Below are 17,608 nucleotides of genomic sequence, written 5' to 3'. Positions count from 1 at the left end.
GCTTGGCCTATAAATTAGTGCGTCTTCACTCAAAATGAACAAACAAACAAAGGCAAAGTAAAACATTTTGAAAAACATCAAAATGAAGAGAAATTATTATTTTTGTAATTGAAGGCGTGGTACCAGGGAGAGGGTAGGCATCCCAACTATGTTGGCACCCCAAACCGCAGACCCCAACCAATATTATTAAATAAGAATAAATAATACATGTGTCCAAGAAAGAAAGAATTAAAAAAACCTCAAGCAAACGATAAACATATCTCTTGATAAGGTCACATAATAGGCAGAAACACAGAAGTCTGGGATCTCGTCCCACCAAGTCGCCCCATCGATTGTACGTCCATAATTTGCCAGGAGATCCGCCACTTGATTTCCTTCTCGATAGATATGCGTAACCGTGAACGTCATTGACGATATTTGCGCTAGACATTTCACCCGGTCCGATCGTAGTGTCCAAGGAACAGTACCAGAACCACTGCGCAAAAGGCCGACTACATAGGCTGAATCACTTTCCAACCATAAGCGAGTCCATCCCCGATTGAAGGCCACGTTTATCCCATAAATCCCACCCGTAAGTTTCGCGGCATAGGGGAATGCGGTTGGTATCGGGAGGGCAAATGCTCCGAGAAAGCCATATTGCAATCTGAATACCCCCCTGCCGGCAGTTCTCGGGCTACCAATCACGGAAGTGTCTGTATTTAGTTTCATCCATCCCGATGGAGGAGGCTGCCAACAAACTTGAATTATCCTAGGAGCTCTATGTGGACGTTGCCCAATGCCAAGTTCATTAATAGTGTGCAGCTCCGTATTAGAGTTCCACATTCCCCCATCGGCGAGCTTATCAAACTCCCGAATAAGCCTTCGAAGGCGACACAAAGCGTGGTGTATATACGGTTTCTCATTTTCAAAAAACGCCTTATTCCGACATTGCCATATTATCCACACAGCGCTTCCAATGGCGGATGCCCATAAAGTGGAAATCTGCGGGCTGAAACGATGCTTTAGAGCCTCATTAACCAGTACCACCAATGACGAATTGGTGCAAACTCTCCAGCCGAATAGTGCGCTGATCCCGAACCAAATCTATATTGAGAAGGGACAGTTAATAAATAGATGATCTTCCGTTTCATGCAAGCTACCGCAAAGTCCACACTGGGAAATAATTACTACCCCCCTGTGACTCATCCTGTCATACGTTGGAAGAAAGACAAGATACTCTCGCCAACAGACCATCGAACGAGAAGGAGGAATGGTGTGTTGCCATATGAATCGGCACCACCGTTGCGTGATTTCAAGAGGTCTCAACCATGCATAAAATAGTTTAGCCGATATATAGCCAGCCACTGCAGGCTTCCAAACGCAGATGTCGTTTACATCTAAGCCCTTTTTAACATCAACAACATGAAGAAGAACCTCATTTGGGAGATGAGGTAGGCCGTGCCACTAGTTTTTCTCTAGGAATTCACCCACATTTGCTTTACATTTGCGCTTTTCCGTTTCGCTCAGCCCAACTTGTTCTGCAACAGTAGGCGAGATCTAATGACCATTCCAAAATTCAAGTTTGATTGATGTCCAATCCACCAAGAGCAGTGCTGCATCAGCAAACCATGGACCCTGCGAACAGACCCCCCAGATAGTTGAATTAATCACCACACGGGACAACCCGACAGCGCTATTGAACCTAGAATGAAGCAAGTTAAAACATAGCGAGTCTTCTTGCATTATGCCCCAGGAAATCTTTCTAAGGAGCGCAATATTCATTGTTTTCACATTCTTAACCCCCAACCCGCCTGCTTTGATCAAACGACAACAGTCTCTCCAAGGGACAGTAACTGATTTGCGCTTATCCACCGAGTCGGTCCATATGAAATTTTTCATGCATTTAGACAAGCGTGTTAGCAAAGAGGAAGGCCATTTTTAAACAATGAAGGAGTGAATACAACTCCCAGTAATCACTGTGCTGACCAGCGCCATTCTGCCAGCCAAGAAAAGACAGGACCCTTTCCAGCGAGCAAAGTGCGATATAATTTTATCCATTATCCCACGGAGGTGTTGTTTGTGAGGAGAACCAAAGAATAAAGGAACATAGATACATGAACGGAATACCGCCTTGCTTGATTCCAACTAACCCTGCAAGGTGTGCTACTCTGCGTCTGCTAATGAAACTACCTAGGAAGATGTTAGATTTGTGCCAATTGACCTGTTGACCCGATATACAACCATACGAATAGAAAACATCCCTGATGATTCCCATATTAGCTGTCGTAGCCTGACAGAAAAGCATTACATCATCCGCATATAGAAGGTGAGGAGGAAAATTGGCAGACCTTGAGTACTTCATCGCTGAAAGAACCCCTGATTCAGACAATTTCAATAACCAACGGAATAAAAAATCCTTCGCAATGCTAAATAGCAGTGGTGAGAGCGGATCTCCTTGCCTGACTCCCCTAGAGCATTTAAAATATCCGGTCTGGCCCGAGTTTGTCAAAATGTAGATACGGGCCGATGAGAGGAGATTGAGAATCCAGTCACAGAATTGAAGCGAGAAGCCAAAAGAATCCAGAACCTCAAAGATGAAATTCCAATCCAGAGTGTCGAATGCTTTCTTGATATCAACCTTAACAGCCATGTTTCCACCAAAACAATGTTTTTTAAGCATATTTGTTCCTTCGGAGGCAAGTGATATGCATTAATGTATGCTTCATCCCGATATGAACCCAAATTGGTTGTCGGAGACAATATGGGAAGCCACCGCAGACAACCTGTCAGCTAGAATCTTAGCGATGATTTTATAACAGAAATTACTCATTGCTATAGGATGGAACTGATCAATTGAGATTGCATTTTCCATCTTCGGGAGAAGAACCATTAGGCTCGAGTTCAACCCGGGTAGAATTAAGCCGGAACTGAAGAAGCTTTTTATCACTGCTAAGACATCCTCGCTAACTATGTCCTAGAAAGATTGGAAAAAGGCCCCTGTATAGCCATCAGGACCAGGTGCACTACCGCCATCCATCGAGAACACAAATTTTTTCACCTCCTCTAGAGTCGGGCAGATGATTAAAGCCGAGTTCTCGGCATCAGAGACCAGGCGCAGAATTACCAAGCGGACCAGCGATAACTCCCTCGACTGGCTAGCCTCGTTTTTTAACAAATGAGAATAGTAGCCCGTGATGTGTCCGCTTATTAGCACCGAATTAGTGGTCACCTGTTCATCAATCAACAATGTCGTGATACCCTTAGTCGCAGCTCTGACGGCAGCCGTGCCGTGAAAGAACTCACTGTTATGATCACCACCTTTCAACCAACAGATCTAACTTCTCTCCTTTAGGTAGGTTTCCTTCCTGTTTAACTCAAGGTTCAGCTCTTCGTGCACTTTCAGCTCTTCTAGCTGATGGCTCTCAGACAGCCCGTCTTCTTCAATCTCTGTTTGAATTTGCAATAGGACTGCATCAGCCCTAGCGATATTAGCATCAATGTTTCCAAAGATTTCTCTATTCCATTTCCAGAGCACAGGTCTTAGAAGCTTTAATTTATTACATAGAAATTATATTGGGGGAAGTCTGATGTGTTCTCCATGCCAAAACTTGCTGACAAGCTCTCTTAAGGTGGGGTGACTGAGCCACATTGATTGAAACCAGAATCACAAAAAGGAGGCGGTATGATTCGAACAACTGAAAACAACCGGGTTATGATCAGACTGATGTCGTGTAAGAACGGTGCAGCCGTAACGATTCCAGAAGGAGTGAAAATCTGACCAAGGAATAGCTCTGTCTAGACGGCTCTCCACCCTTGCAGTCCCAAATATGCCATTACACCAAGTGTAAGTGAGACCATGTGCCGTCTCATCAATAAAATTGCCCTCCTCAATAAACTCTTGGAATTCCCTACAAGGTCTAGTAGCTGGCGCCCGACAAGTTTTCTCATGAGATCCCAAGACTACGTTAAAATCCCCTAAGGCGACCCAACAACCACTGAACTATGACCTTAGCTCTTGAATTCGGTTATAAAGTGCAGCTCTTCTATTGGCCTAAACACTGGCATATACCAGACAAACAAAGTTAGAGTGTGTTTAATCGAGATAAAAACAAAGATAGACCAATCCAACAAGACAAACTGCTCATGCAGACAGCAAACCACAACTAATGAAGTGTGTTTAATTGAGATAAAGACCCACGTTGATGGTAGGTCTTTCTATGTGGAAGCAAGGAAATGCAACCCAAGTCGTTCCCAGAAGGAGGATCTAATAGCGTCAAAGCCCACCATAGGCTCAGCGAGGCAGAGCACGTCCGGTTTATGAGTCTGACACAAATTTTGAAGGTGCCTCTAGGTAGCACTGTTTTGAATTCCCCTGTAGTTCCAATACATAATATTCATTTAAAAAGTATAGGTATTTTACTGATCCATCGGCCCCGGGTCGAAATACCTGTAGCCCCCTCAAGCGCCTTATTCTTTCGCTTTGGATTTTTAGATGCAACCGTTTCCCAAGTATCAGTATCCTCTTCGTCAACCATATCAGTCCATGACTTCGCAGAGCTAGGAGTTGTCGCTGATATGTTTTCAATACCTGGAGATGGGGGCCTATCAAGAGGCTCAATGGCAAGTTCCTGCTCTCTAATTTGCGAACTGTCAAACATGTCAATTTTTGTGCTGCCCATTTCATTCGCAACCTGTCGCTGATCCTCCGTAGCCGTGTTCTGTTCTGGTTCAACCAATTCTATCTCCATGCTGACATCTCTGTCCTTGCCCCCTATCTCAATTGTCGCATGCGGCTGCCCCTCCGCAACCTCATTGAAAGGGTGAGGCTAAAGATCCTCAATGATGCGAGCAGTAGCCTCCTTTACCGGCACGACAGCCTTGTAGGTTCTAGCATGAATCGTCTTCTTTGGTTCTTCATCTTTCTGTTTTTTATTTTTGTCAACTGGTTTGTTGTTCCGTCTGCAGTCGTATGCCATATGCCCAATGCTGGAGCAAACTCTACAGAAACTTGGTAGTTTTTCATAAACCACATCAACCCAAATCTGTTTGCCCTCCCTCTCAATACCTAACTTTAAAGGAAGTTCTGTATTTAGATCAACATCCACAAGCATACGAGCAAAATGATCGGAATCCCCTTCCAGGGTTGTTTTATCTATTCTAATTAATCCTCCAATACATTTGTCTATATCCGAGAGTATCTGAGGGTCCCAGTACTCCCAGGGCAAAGAGTAAAGACAAATCCATACCTGTGCATTTGTAGTATTTTCTGAATACGGGTCAAAGTCTGGCACCCACGGCTGTAATCTGAAGGTTCCAGGCTTGACGTTTACAATTCCCTTAGTAAAAACTGCTGATTTCATGGTTGGAGAATCGAAGATGATTTGATAAAACCCACGTCCGATCGAGATTAATCTCCAAGGATTCTGTAGTCCCCAAATCTTCCCCATCGATTGCTTTAGCAATGCGACCCGCCAAGGAGTATCCCCTTTGCTTAGAATCAGACGTCCGATGAGAGAGGCGGAGCACAGCGCGACCCTGCAATAGTAAGCCGATTGCGTGATTTTCACTATTTTAAAGCCCCTGATATCAGTAATGGTCGCTGTCGAGGTCGGGATTGGTGCAACGCTTCAATTCAAAGTCGACGCATATGTACTGCTGCGCGGAGGCTGTTGCTGAGGTACGATCGAACTGATAGGTGTGTCATATCATAGTTTTGGATTGAAGAGAACTCTAATTCCATAGAAGTCACCAAGAGAAGCAATGGCCGGAAGGGCCGTGGCGACCATGGCAATAGGACCTCAGCTAAGTTAGTGGCGGGCGGCGGCCATCTCGTAATTCAATTCTAAATCTCGAGAGAAATTATTTCAATCTTGGTATTTCTCTGATTTTGTTGTTGGTTTTATCTTGTAAGCCTTTTTTTTTAATTTGACTATTTTATTTAGTTTTCTTTTTTCTAGAAATATCTTGTTTGTTTCACCTTTTCTTTTTGACTACTACTATTAGATATTAGTTGATATTTCTGTAAAAGCAGTTGTTTCGAATTTTTAACAAACGTTTTTTTTATCTCCTGCTTAGATTTAAAAAGCAAAAAGCAGTTCCGGAAATTGAAAATAAACGCACACTAAGTATTTTGTTATTGGTGAATTGTAGGCATAATTGATGGAAGTGAATTGAAGGAGTTGAAGGGAAAAGAAGGAACAGAGTTAAATACGACTTGCGAGTGGGATGACGAGTGCAAGCTTTATTGTAGTGCAACATGGAAGAGAGATTTTTATTTGAATGCGAAATGCCAATGTGAGCTTGATCGGTGTCGTATTCAACTTATTCTTCCTCGTAATCTCCGTCATGCTTAACCTCTCATTATTTGTATTTTTTTCTATTTTGAATAATACTATGATGAACAACGATGGATTGCATCAATTAATAGTTCTGAAGCATACTTTCATTGATTCAAGAAAAATAACCTTTTTAATTCTTGCAACTTCAATGCCCATAAAGAATTTGGGTAAATTACACCCATGGTCACTGAACTTTACCATTTTAACATTGTGGCTCTGAACTTTAATTCTTAACAGTCTGTCCACCGAACTTTACACTTTTTAACACCAGTGGCCACTCAACACCTCAAAACAATCGTGGACGGCCTCAAAATAAAAAATTCGAAGAGTTAATGATATTCTAAGGAACATTAATTCTTGAAAATTTTCACTTTGATATAAATTAGGTGTTGTTTGGTTAGGAGAGAGAAAGTAAATTTTTACAAAGAGAAAGTTTCAAAAAATATGATTTTGGAAAATAAAAATTATGGTTTCATGGTAAATGTCGTTCTGAACAACTTTAATTCTTGAATATTTTCATTTGGAGGTCGTTAACGTTCATTTTGAGGAGTTGGTTAAAATTGAGTTGCCATCGATATTAAAAAGTGTAAAGTTCAGTAGTTTGCCCTAAAGAATCTCAAATTCCCCAATTCTTTGATCTTGATCTGTTGATCCAAATATTGTTTGACGAATTGAATTTCATCATAATCCTTTCCTGTAAGAATTACATCATCCACATAAACTTTAGGAGACTATTGAGAATCTAATTTTTCTTCATTTTTGCATAGCAATTCCTGGAGTTCTTATTTAGAGTATGACTAGTTTGAATATGATGCACAAGTTTCATTGAAATTGGTTGAACATGAATCTACAGAAAATGATGGTCTTATTGGGATTAATTTATTGAAAATGGAAAGAAATACAAATACTGAGAGAGAGGTTAAACTTAAAATGGATTACAAGGAAGAGTAAGTTGAATCCGAAACTCAGCAACCTCACATTCGCATACAAATGTCTTATTCGAACAATATGCTCTCTTGCATTTGAGTGCTGCACAAATAGCTGGACACTCTTCATCCGACGTGCAACTCATATTTGCCTTTATTCCTTCTCTTTCCTTCAACTCCTTCGATTCAGTTCCATCAATTATACCTTCCATTCACCAATAACAAATTACTCCGACAAATTAATAGAAAACAATAAAACTAAATAAAATAATAAAAAAAAGACTTACAAGATAAAACCAGCAACAAGACCAGTGAAAGACAAAGATTGAAATAAGTTATCTTCATTTTGATATTTTTCAGATTGTTTTGCTTTTGCTTTGTTTGTTCATTTCGACTGAAGAAGGCACGTTAATTTATAGGCCAAACCATGAAAAACCTAATATTTTTCAGATCTTCTAATTATAAAATTTCCTTTTATTTTGGTACCTATTAAGAAAATCTGATTAATGCAATCTTGTATTTTTTAGTAAATAATTAAATCCCTCACCTATCTCATATGTATATTTTTTTTTTCAGAAACACATTTTATATTTTTTTATTTTCATCAGCAACATATTAAAAATACATAACTATAAATAATATTAAGAATATTGATACAAATAATAATTATAATTTTCATTAGAGAAATGAGTGAAATCACTCCACAATCATAATAAAAATACTGTTTACAAAATATATTATTTAATGAAAGTGTTAAAAATATATTTTCAATGATAAATTTGTGACCCATCTAACCATATATTTTATATATGAATGTATGAAATAAATTGAATATATAAAATAACGGGAAATGTAAAAACGAGAAACACATACTTATATACTTTAGCCAAGTGCCTTTAAACATACAAGCAATTAAATGACCAGGCTGCAAGTCTATGTTTTAGGAGTTTTATACCTTATCGTGGTGTTTGTCAGAGGGGATAAAGACACGAGATAGGGATAAAAAAATTGAGACGAGTTATCCCATGTTTGTTTTAGATATAAGTTAGGGAGATAAGAGCGGGATATGAGTCTTATCCCTCAAATCCTATCCCCAAGAGGGGAGTGGTTTAAGGAGGTGGGATAAACTCATGCTATTTTAATAGGATGAAAAAATCTATCATATCCTTCAAATTAATGTTATCTAGTTTAAATAAGGTTAAAATAGTAAAATGTATTATTTCATATCTATTTCTATCCAATATACCAAACATTGAATAATAATTCTCGATTATCATATCCTTATCCCAATCCAACCATTTATTTTTATGTCTATCCCAACCTTTATCTCTATCCCTATCCCTATCCCAATAGAATACTAAACGCCTCATATTTGCTTTAAATATTGTTTTAAATTCACAATATTTTTTCTTTAAAAAAAATTCACAATATTTGATTTTTTTATTGAAGAAACCGATAAAAATAGGGAGAATTACTAAACTAGCCCCTTTTAAGAGGTTAGTTTACATTTCTGGCATCTTTGAAAAAATATTTAGAAAACTAACATATTTCAAGAGACAACTTCCATCTTTGCTCTCATCTTCTTCCTAAACAGTCTTCCATAAATCTTGGTCGAGTAGATAAAATTGCACATGAGTACTCCAAGTACTATAATTATTATTAGGCTTAATATATCATTTGCACCCTGAACTTGTCCAAAAAGCTTGATTGACCCCCTGAACTTTTAAAAGTGTCACGATAGCTCTCTCAACTTGCATAAAATATTCAGTTAGCCCCCTGAACTTGCATAAAATGTAATCAGTTGATCATTCGGTTGCAAAAAAGTAAGTTAAATGCGGAAGATATATTGGACGAGCCATAAAAAAAGTAAAACAATCAAAATCGGGGTATCCGGTTCTAATATTAGAGAAGACAAGTTTTATAGTTGAACAAGTAATAACTTTATTTTTAATCTATTTTTTAATTATGTAATAACATTCTATGACGCGTGGAATACATCTTCCGTATTTAACTAACTTTTTTGCGACCGAGTGATCAATTGATTACATTTTACATAAGTTCAAGGGGCTAACTGAATATTTTATGCAATTTGAGGGGGCTATCGGGATACTTTGAAAGTTCAGAGGGCAATCAAGCTTTTTTGGACAAGTTCAAGAGGCAAATGATGTATTAAGCCTTATTATTAAGTTTTTCCAGAGTGCTTACCGAGGTAGACATGTTAAGTTTTTCTAGAGTGCTTACTGAGTTAGACATGTCTATCATGACGACTTGGTTATCTCCTAATCAACCAAGTAAGTTTGGTCCCTGACCAATAATTTTCACAGTCCCGGACTGCGTGCTAACTCTCGGTCCCTGACCTCCTGCTTGCCCTCGACCATGTATCGGTTTCTGACCGTCTGCTCTGATACCACTTGTTGAAAATGGAGGACTAACTTTAGTGGCGGATCCAAGATTTGAAGGGGGGACAAAACTCTATGTAATTTTTTTTTAGACAAAATATCATTAATTGAAAAAAATATACTTGAGTACATAATTGATATTCGATACAAAATGTCTTAAAAAAAACTTCTAATGCTAAGTAGATCGACGATTACGGGGTGAAAATTAACATCTACGATCTGTCATAGGTTGAAAACCATCTGCTGCCTCTACTTATACTGCTTCTTTTTAGGTTTAAGGTGCAAAAATACCTCTAATATTTTACGCCAGGAGCAATTTTACCCCTAACGTCTAAAATGGTGCAATTTTACCCCTACCGTTGATAAATTAGATCAATTTTAGACACTATTAAAATATAGTCATTTTTTCTTTATTTTGCACCAATTGCGTATCAATTTGTTCTAAAAAAAAAGGATATAATGTTTTTTTGCAGTTTAATAACAAAATTGGAGATTAATATTTATAAATTCGGTAAATTTTTTGAATTTTTTTCTCTAATTCGTACAAAAGACAGTATATTTTTAATATATTTTTCTTATTTTTTTCACATCGCAACATATGTTTGTGATTTGTTACTGATAAAATAATGCATGTGTGAAGTGTAGATGACAAGATTCATGACCGAGAAGACAGTTTGATAAATTATTTCTCAAATTTACCCAATTTATCAACGTTAAGGGTAAAATTGCTCTTACTTCCAACATTAGGGATAAAATTGCACCATTTTAGACGTTAGGGGTAAATTGCACCATTTTAGACGTTAGGGGTAAAATTGCTCCTGACTCAAAATGATAGGGGTATTTTTGCACCTTAACCCTTCTTTTTATATGAAAAACCCACAAGACTTATTGGCATCATTTGAGGGAAACCAAAACGACGTCGTTTAGGACTAATTCTTTTTATTTCGGGGGGATCCCACTGACAATCTGTATTTGCCTCTATTCCTTCTTTTCCCTTCAACTCCTTCAATTCTTTTCCATCAATTGCGTCTACCATTCACCAGCAATAAATTACTCATACCAATTATAGAATAAAAAAACTAAATAAAATAGTAAAAATAAAAAAGACTTACAAAATAAAACCAGTAACAAAATCAGTGAAACTGCACGGTGGAAATAATTTCTCTTCATTTTAATGTTTTTAGAAATGTTTTGTTTTGGTTTTGTTTGTTCATTTTGGGTGAAGATACACTAATTTTATAGGTAAAACCATGAAAGACCTAATATTCTTCGTATCTTCTAATTAAGAATTTACCTTTTATTTTGGTTTATATTAATAAAATCTGATCAACAAAATCTTTTTATTTTTGGTAAATAATTAAATACGACATTTTTTATATGTATAGTCAACCCTCTTTTCATATGCTCATTTTATTTTTGTGAACTACTTTTTTTATTACTTTTAAAAACACATCTTTATCTCTTAAAAAACACATCTTTACTTTATCATTTTTGTCTACAATGTTTTCATTTAAACTAGGCTTAATATATCATTTGCCCCTGAACTTGTCTAAAATGGTTGATTGATCCCCTGAATTTTCAAAGTGTCTCGATAACCCTTTGAACTTGCATAAAATATTCAGTTAGCCCCTGAACTTGTATAAAATGTAATCAATTAATCACTCAGTTGTAAAAGAGTAAGTTACATGCGGAAGATATGTTGCACACATCTTAAAAAAATAAAACGACCAAGATCAGGGTATGCGATTATAAAATTAGAGAAGAAAATGTTTTATAGTTGAATAAGTAAGAAATTCTTTATTAACATGTTTTAATCTATTTTGTGAAGTATGTAATAGCATTCTAAGGCACATGTAACATATCTTCCGCATTTAACGTACTTTTTTATAACTGAATGATTAATTGATTACATTTTACGCAAATTTAGCGGGCTAACTGAACATTTTATACAAGTTCAGGGGGCTATCGTGACACTTTGAAAGTTCAGGGGACCAATAAACCATTTTAGACAAGTTTAGGGAGTAAATGATGTATTAAGCCTTTAAAATATATTTCATACATAAATATTGTTTTTTTTTTTTTTTGAAATGGCATATATAAACATTGTTGAAGTTGAACTACATATAAAAAAACATCTAGCTATAAATAATCTTAAGTATGTTCTTCTAAAAAAAATATTAAGAATGTTGACAATAATTTTTTTTTTTTTGAAAAACACTTGGCAATACTTTGAACTCTTGGTTTCTAAAAGGTATAGTCACCGTCCAATTCGGTCAATCAAGAAAATCGATAAAGCTGGTTTCGAAGGACAAAAGTACCTTCTAAGAACTAGGTTCTTGGATAATCATTTACTTTCTAACTATTGAATGCCTTTGAACTTTAGTGAATAACTTTCTATATTTTTCATAGTAATTTACAGTTATATAAATCTACATGTGAATACAATGGATCATACTAGCGAAGCGATATCAGATATTGAAAATAAATTTATTAAAAAAGTTTTATTGAAATTATTATTTTGTTAAACTATGATTTTCAAAAAGAAAATAAACTTTAGGGGGTGAAATCATATTTTTTATTAGATTAAATGAGAAATTAATTTTTTTTGGGTTTTTAAATAAAGCTATAAGGTTTTGTAAGAGAAATAAAATTTTAGGTTGAAAATAATATTTTTATGCTATGGAGGGACCAAAACTGATAAAATTTGAGACGTTTTAGTTTAAGAAATTCCTTTGGAAATTATATATGTTATATAAAATAAATAATTTTAAAATGTAATCACAAGTAAACTAAATAAACAAACAACGAGATTTTATTCCTTTCAGTACATTACCATTGGAGTGTACCGCTAATATCTAGTTTAGATTTATGGTCCGAAGTCTTTTTAGAGCGTTCCAGGAGTTTGTATGGAATTTGGCAGTTCTCGTGCCTTGAGCTGGAATGAAATATCTTCTAGAGAGAGTTAGAAACTTTACCTCTCTAGAATTTACTAAGTCTTTTTCTCTCTAAAATTCTATTTCTTTTTTTATTCTGTCTCTAAATTGCTCTCCTTTTCTCACCACCCCTCAGTTTCGGAATTTGAACCTCTATTTATAAGGGTGAAAATCCTTAAAAGATGTGGTTTAGATTACTGAGAATCTAATTTTTCTTACTTTTTCCATACCAATTTCTAGAGTTCTTATTTGGGGTCCGTTTGGTTCAACTGTTAGCTAATAGCTGTTGCAGTTGCTGTTGGCCTTTTGCAGTTGCAGCTGTTAGTTGTTTAATTAATAAAAGTTGATAAAATTATATTGAACTGCTGCTGTTCGGTTTTAAAATGTCTAAAATAGACATGTTTTATCAACAATGAAATTATAAAAGGGAAAATGTGAAAAATATCTATAATGTTTACAACTAGAAATAATTTTACTCTTAACGTCTAAAATGGTACAATTTTACCCATAAAGCTAGCAGCTAAGAGCAATTTTACCCCTAACATTGATAAGTTGGATCGATTTCAAATATTATTAGAAAACATAGATATTTTATTTTTTATTCTACATCAATTACACATATTAGTAGTTTTAAAAAAATATTTCATATTTTTTATGATTTACTAATAAAATTGAAATTAATATTTATAAATTCGGCGAAATATTTGAATTTTTTTTGTCCAACTCATACAAAAGATAATATTTTTTTTATTTTCTTTAAAAAAATTCATGTCTAATCATATGTTTGTGATCTATTACTAACGATGATAAAATGGTATATGAAGTGCAGATGATAATATTCATGACCAAGAGGCAGTTTGATAAATTATTTCTCAAATTGACTCAACTTGTCAATGTCAAGGGTAAAATTGATTTTGGCTGCCAATAATAGGAGTATAATTGCACCATTTTAGACGTTAAAGGTAATTGTTCCTAGCTATAGATGTTAGGGGTATTTTTGCACCTTATCCTATTATAAAATAAAAAATGTGTTACATAAATTAATAAAAATAACCTATATAAAAAATAAAAAATTTATTGAATGCAACAAAATATTGTTCTTCGGGTAATTATTTTGTAGAAATATAAATAATATTAAAGAATAAACATATTTTGTAGAAATAAAAAGGATAATTTTGTCAATAACAAATAACTACAAACAGCTGTTTATGAAAAGCTCCAAATAGGAGCTTTTCGTGAAACGCTCCAAAACGCTGCAGATTTCAGAAAAAATGATAAACGCTGCGGTTCTATAAACCTAACCATACGCTATTTTTCCTGCGTTTTGGAGTGAAACGCTAAATATTCTTCCGAAAAAGGTAAAACAAACACCCTCTTAAGATATCACTAATTATTATGAATGCCACAATTGAAATTGGTTGAACATGAATCTGGAGAAAATGATGGTCTTATTGGGATTAATTTATTGAAAATGGAAAGAAATACAAATAGTGAGAGGTTAAACTTAAAATGGAACACAAGGAACAGTAACTTGAATCCGAAACTCAGCAACCTCACATACGCATTCAAATTTGGTCTTCAAACAATATGCTCTCTTGCATTGGAGTGCTGAAAAAATAGACTGACACTCTTCATCCACCCCACAATTGTTAGTTACCTTTATTCCTTGTTTTCCCTTCAACTCCTTCGATTCAGTTCCATCGATTATACCTGTCATTCACCAATAACAAATTACTCAGATGAATTAGTAGAAAAAAACAAAACTAAATAAAATAGTAAAAATAAAAAAAGTCTTACAAGACAAAACCAGTAATAAGATCAGTGAAAGGCCAAGGTTGAAATAATTTCTCTTCATTTTGATGTTTTTCAAATTGTTTTGATTTGGCTTTGTTTGTTCATTTTGAGAAGAAGGCACACTAATTTATAGGCTAAGCCATTAAAGACCTAATATTCACCTTATCTTCTAATTATAAAATTTCCTTTTATTTTAATACATATTAAGAAATTCTGATTAATGCAATCTTTTAATTTTTTGGTAAGTAATTAAAGCCCTCACTTATCTCATATTTATAATCAACCCTCTATTTTTACGTGAACTATTTTTTCTTTCAGAAACACATTTTTATTTTTTTATTTTCATCAGCAACATATTAAAAATACATAGCTATAAATAATATTAAGAATATTGATACAAATAATAATTATAATTTTCATTAGAGAAATGAGTGAAAACACTTCACAATAATAATAAAAATACTGTTTACAAAATATATTATTTAATGAAAGTGTTAAAAATATATTTTGAATGATAAATTTGTGACCCATCTAACCATATATTTTATATATGAATGTATGAAATAAATTGAATATAAAATAGTGGGAAATGTAAAAACGAGAAACACATACTTATATACTTTAGCCAAGTGCCCTTAAACATACAAGCAATTAAATGACTAGGCTGCAAGTTGTGAAGCCCAAAATATACCTAAAATATCATATATAAATACGTTAAATTTACATTGAAATCGTGCTAAATATATTCATTTAGAATACTTTTACGTCTTTATTTACTTCTTTGATGCAAGGTACTTAATTATTTGGTTAAATCCAAATAGGAACTAAAATGGAGCTAAAATGAAGGAAAAACCTAAAAAACGTGCCAAGAATACATATCAATCAGAAGCACAGCTCAAGGAGGACAAGAAGCAGTCGAAAGGCAGGGAAAAAATCCCTGTCGCGACTGAGATTTTCACAATCTCAGTCGCGACATACGAAAGACGGTCACGGAAAAAATGAAATCTTCAGCTCGCCCTTTCACCCCCTGTCGCGACTGAGATTTTCAGAATCTCATATGAGACAACGAAGAATTCTGCACAGTTTTCACATGTTTAATTTCGAGAAACGCATTTGTTCGTTTGGATAAAAGCGACCATTCACCAGCGGACATAACCCTTCATTTTCAACCCTTCACCAACTATAAATAAGTGATCCATTTCAAGAAATCAGAGTTGGCTAAGTTAGAAAAGTTAGAGAAATCAGAGAGTTATTATGTTGAGTTTCTGATTCAGAAAGAGTCAGAAAAGTTAGATTTCATTTATGTAAACAAACTTGATGTACACAAGTTGTTATTAGATTAGTTATAGACACAGTAGTATTAGTTTAGTTTCAAAAGTTGATCAGAGACAAGTTTTCATTCTGGTAGTGGACCTAGCGGTCTCTATTCCGAAGATTGAGCGAGAAGAATTAACGGCTGAAGCGCAAAGAGGTCTGACAAGCCTACGGAGTTTGAGGGAAAGATTGACAACCCGGATCTCAAAGTTTTCGTTAAAATGTTATCCATGTTTCTACTTCTCTGTTAACTTGTGAAGATTCAAAATTCATTAATGATATATTTATTTTATTCAATACATTCTTCCTGTTGTTACTTTGAAATTGTTCTGACAAAATGATTTTCAAAGTGATAAATTGGTGTTTTTATTAAAACGTTTTATACTATCTTATTCATAAAGAAACTTTGTTGAACACTTGAAAGAATTAGTTTTTACGGATGAAATGATCGCTAGCGCGGCTTATCGGATATAAAATACTAACTTGATTAAGGTAGAAATCTGCTCCGATCCAGAGAGATTTCTACGGTTCAAAGTCATTTAATTGCATAAATTCCTATATTATTACATGTCCATAATCTTACCAAAGTTATAGTTGTTTTTTTTGCTTAATGAAAATAAGTTTTATACCTTCTATTTATTCCAATTACGGAAATATCTGTCTTATAATCGAAATCTAAAGACGGAATTGTTCTCTAAGTTCAATATAATATTCTCATCTAATCCTAATTTATCCGAACCAATACAATCAATTAAACGATTTTCTTTAGTTAAACCTAAAGACGTGAATAAAACTGAATTAAATAAGTTTTTAGTTAAAAAGTGTTCCCTGTGGGTTCGATATCTTTTATTACTACAAGCGTATACCATGCACTTGCGGAAATCGCTCAACAAGTTTTTGGCGCCGTTGCCGGGGAACGCCAAATTTTTTAACAAAATTTTAGATTTTTCGTGTTTTATTTCGAATCTAGGTTTATTCATACTTATTTTAATTTTTGTAATTTAATAATTTTCAATTACTAATATATTTATTTTTCAAATTCTGTTTTGAAGGTAGTTTTCGGTTCGTGCAAGATTTCAAGTTCATGCGCAGTTCTCGAAGTTCAGGCATACCACCAAAACCACTAGATCCAGAAATTGATAGAACCATTAGGAAGAATAAGAAAGACAAGAAAAAAAAAACAAAAACAAAACCCCAGTAAAGAGAAATACCGAGTCGGGTAAAATGGCAGATCCACCAACACTTATGGATTACGCTAGGCCAGGTGTGGCCGGTGTAACCAATAGTATCGTTAGACCCAGAATCACCGCAAACCAATTTGAAATTAAGCCAGCTTTGCTTAATATGTTGCAAAATAATGTAACATTTTACGGGTTACCTAACGAAAATCCTAACACTCATTTAACAATTTTCCTTGACATTTGTGACACTTTTAAAATCCTAGATGTGACTGCAGAACCAATCAAACTTCGCCTCTTTCCTTTCACTTTGAAGGATAGAGCCAAAGAATGGTTAACTTCTATGTCAGCCGCAACTTTTGCCACTTGGGAACAATTAGCCCAAGCATTTTTATCAAAATATTTTCCTTTAGCAAAAACCGCAAGAGTCATAAAAGAGTTAACATCTTTTTCTCAGAATGATAATGAGACTCTTTATGATACTTGGGAACGTTTTAAAGAACTTCAACATTTATGCCCACACCACCAACTACCCGCTGAACTTTTAATGCAAACATTTTACAATGGACTAAATCCTACAACTAGAGGTTCATTAGATGCTATGTCGGGAGGGCTATTTATGAAGAAAACATCGGTCCAAGCAAGAGAACTTTTGGAGGAAATGGCAATCAACAGCAGTATGTGGCCCGCGGAACATGGACATATACCGGTGGCGAAACCATCATCCTCAGCCTCATCATCAGTTAA

General features: G+C 35.0%; 1 non-coding gene across 1 annotated transcript; it reads right to left on the bottom strand.

The window, feature by feature from the left end:
- Positions 1–17,285: 17,285 nt before the first annotated feature.
- LOC136216077 (small nucleolar RNA R71) lies at positions 17,286–17,392 on the bottom strand. The gene has a single exon (XR_010683071.1). It is a non-coding gene; the product is annotated as a small nucleolar RNA R71 (small nucleolar RNA).
- Positions 17,393–17,608: the final 216 nt, after the last annotated feature.

The sequence above is a fragment of the Euphorbia lathyris genome, chromosome 1, assembly GCF_963576675.1.
Source record: "Euphorbia lathyris chromosome 1, ddEupLath1.1, whole genome shotgun sequence".
Taxonomy (NCBI): domain Eukaryota; kingdom Viridiplantae; phylum Streptophyta; class Magnoliopsida; order Malpighiales; family Euphorbiaceae; genus Euphorbia; species Euphorbia lathyris.
Note: the sequence above shows the minus strand (reverse complement) of the source record. Positions and strands in the feature narration are given on the sequence as shown.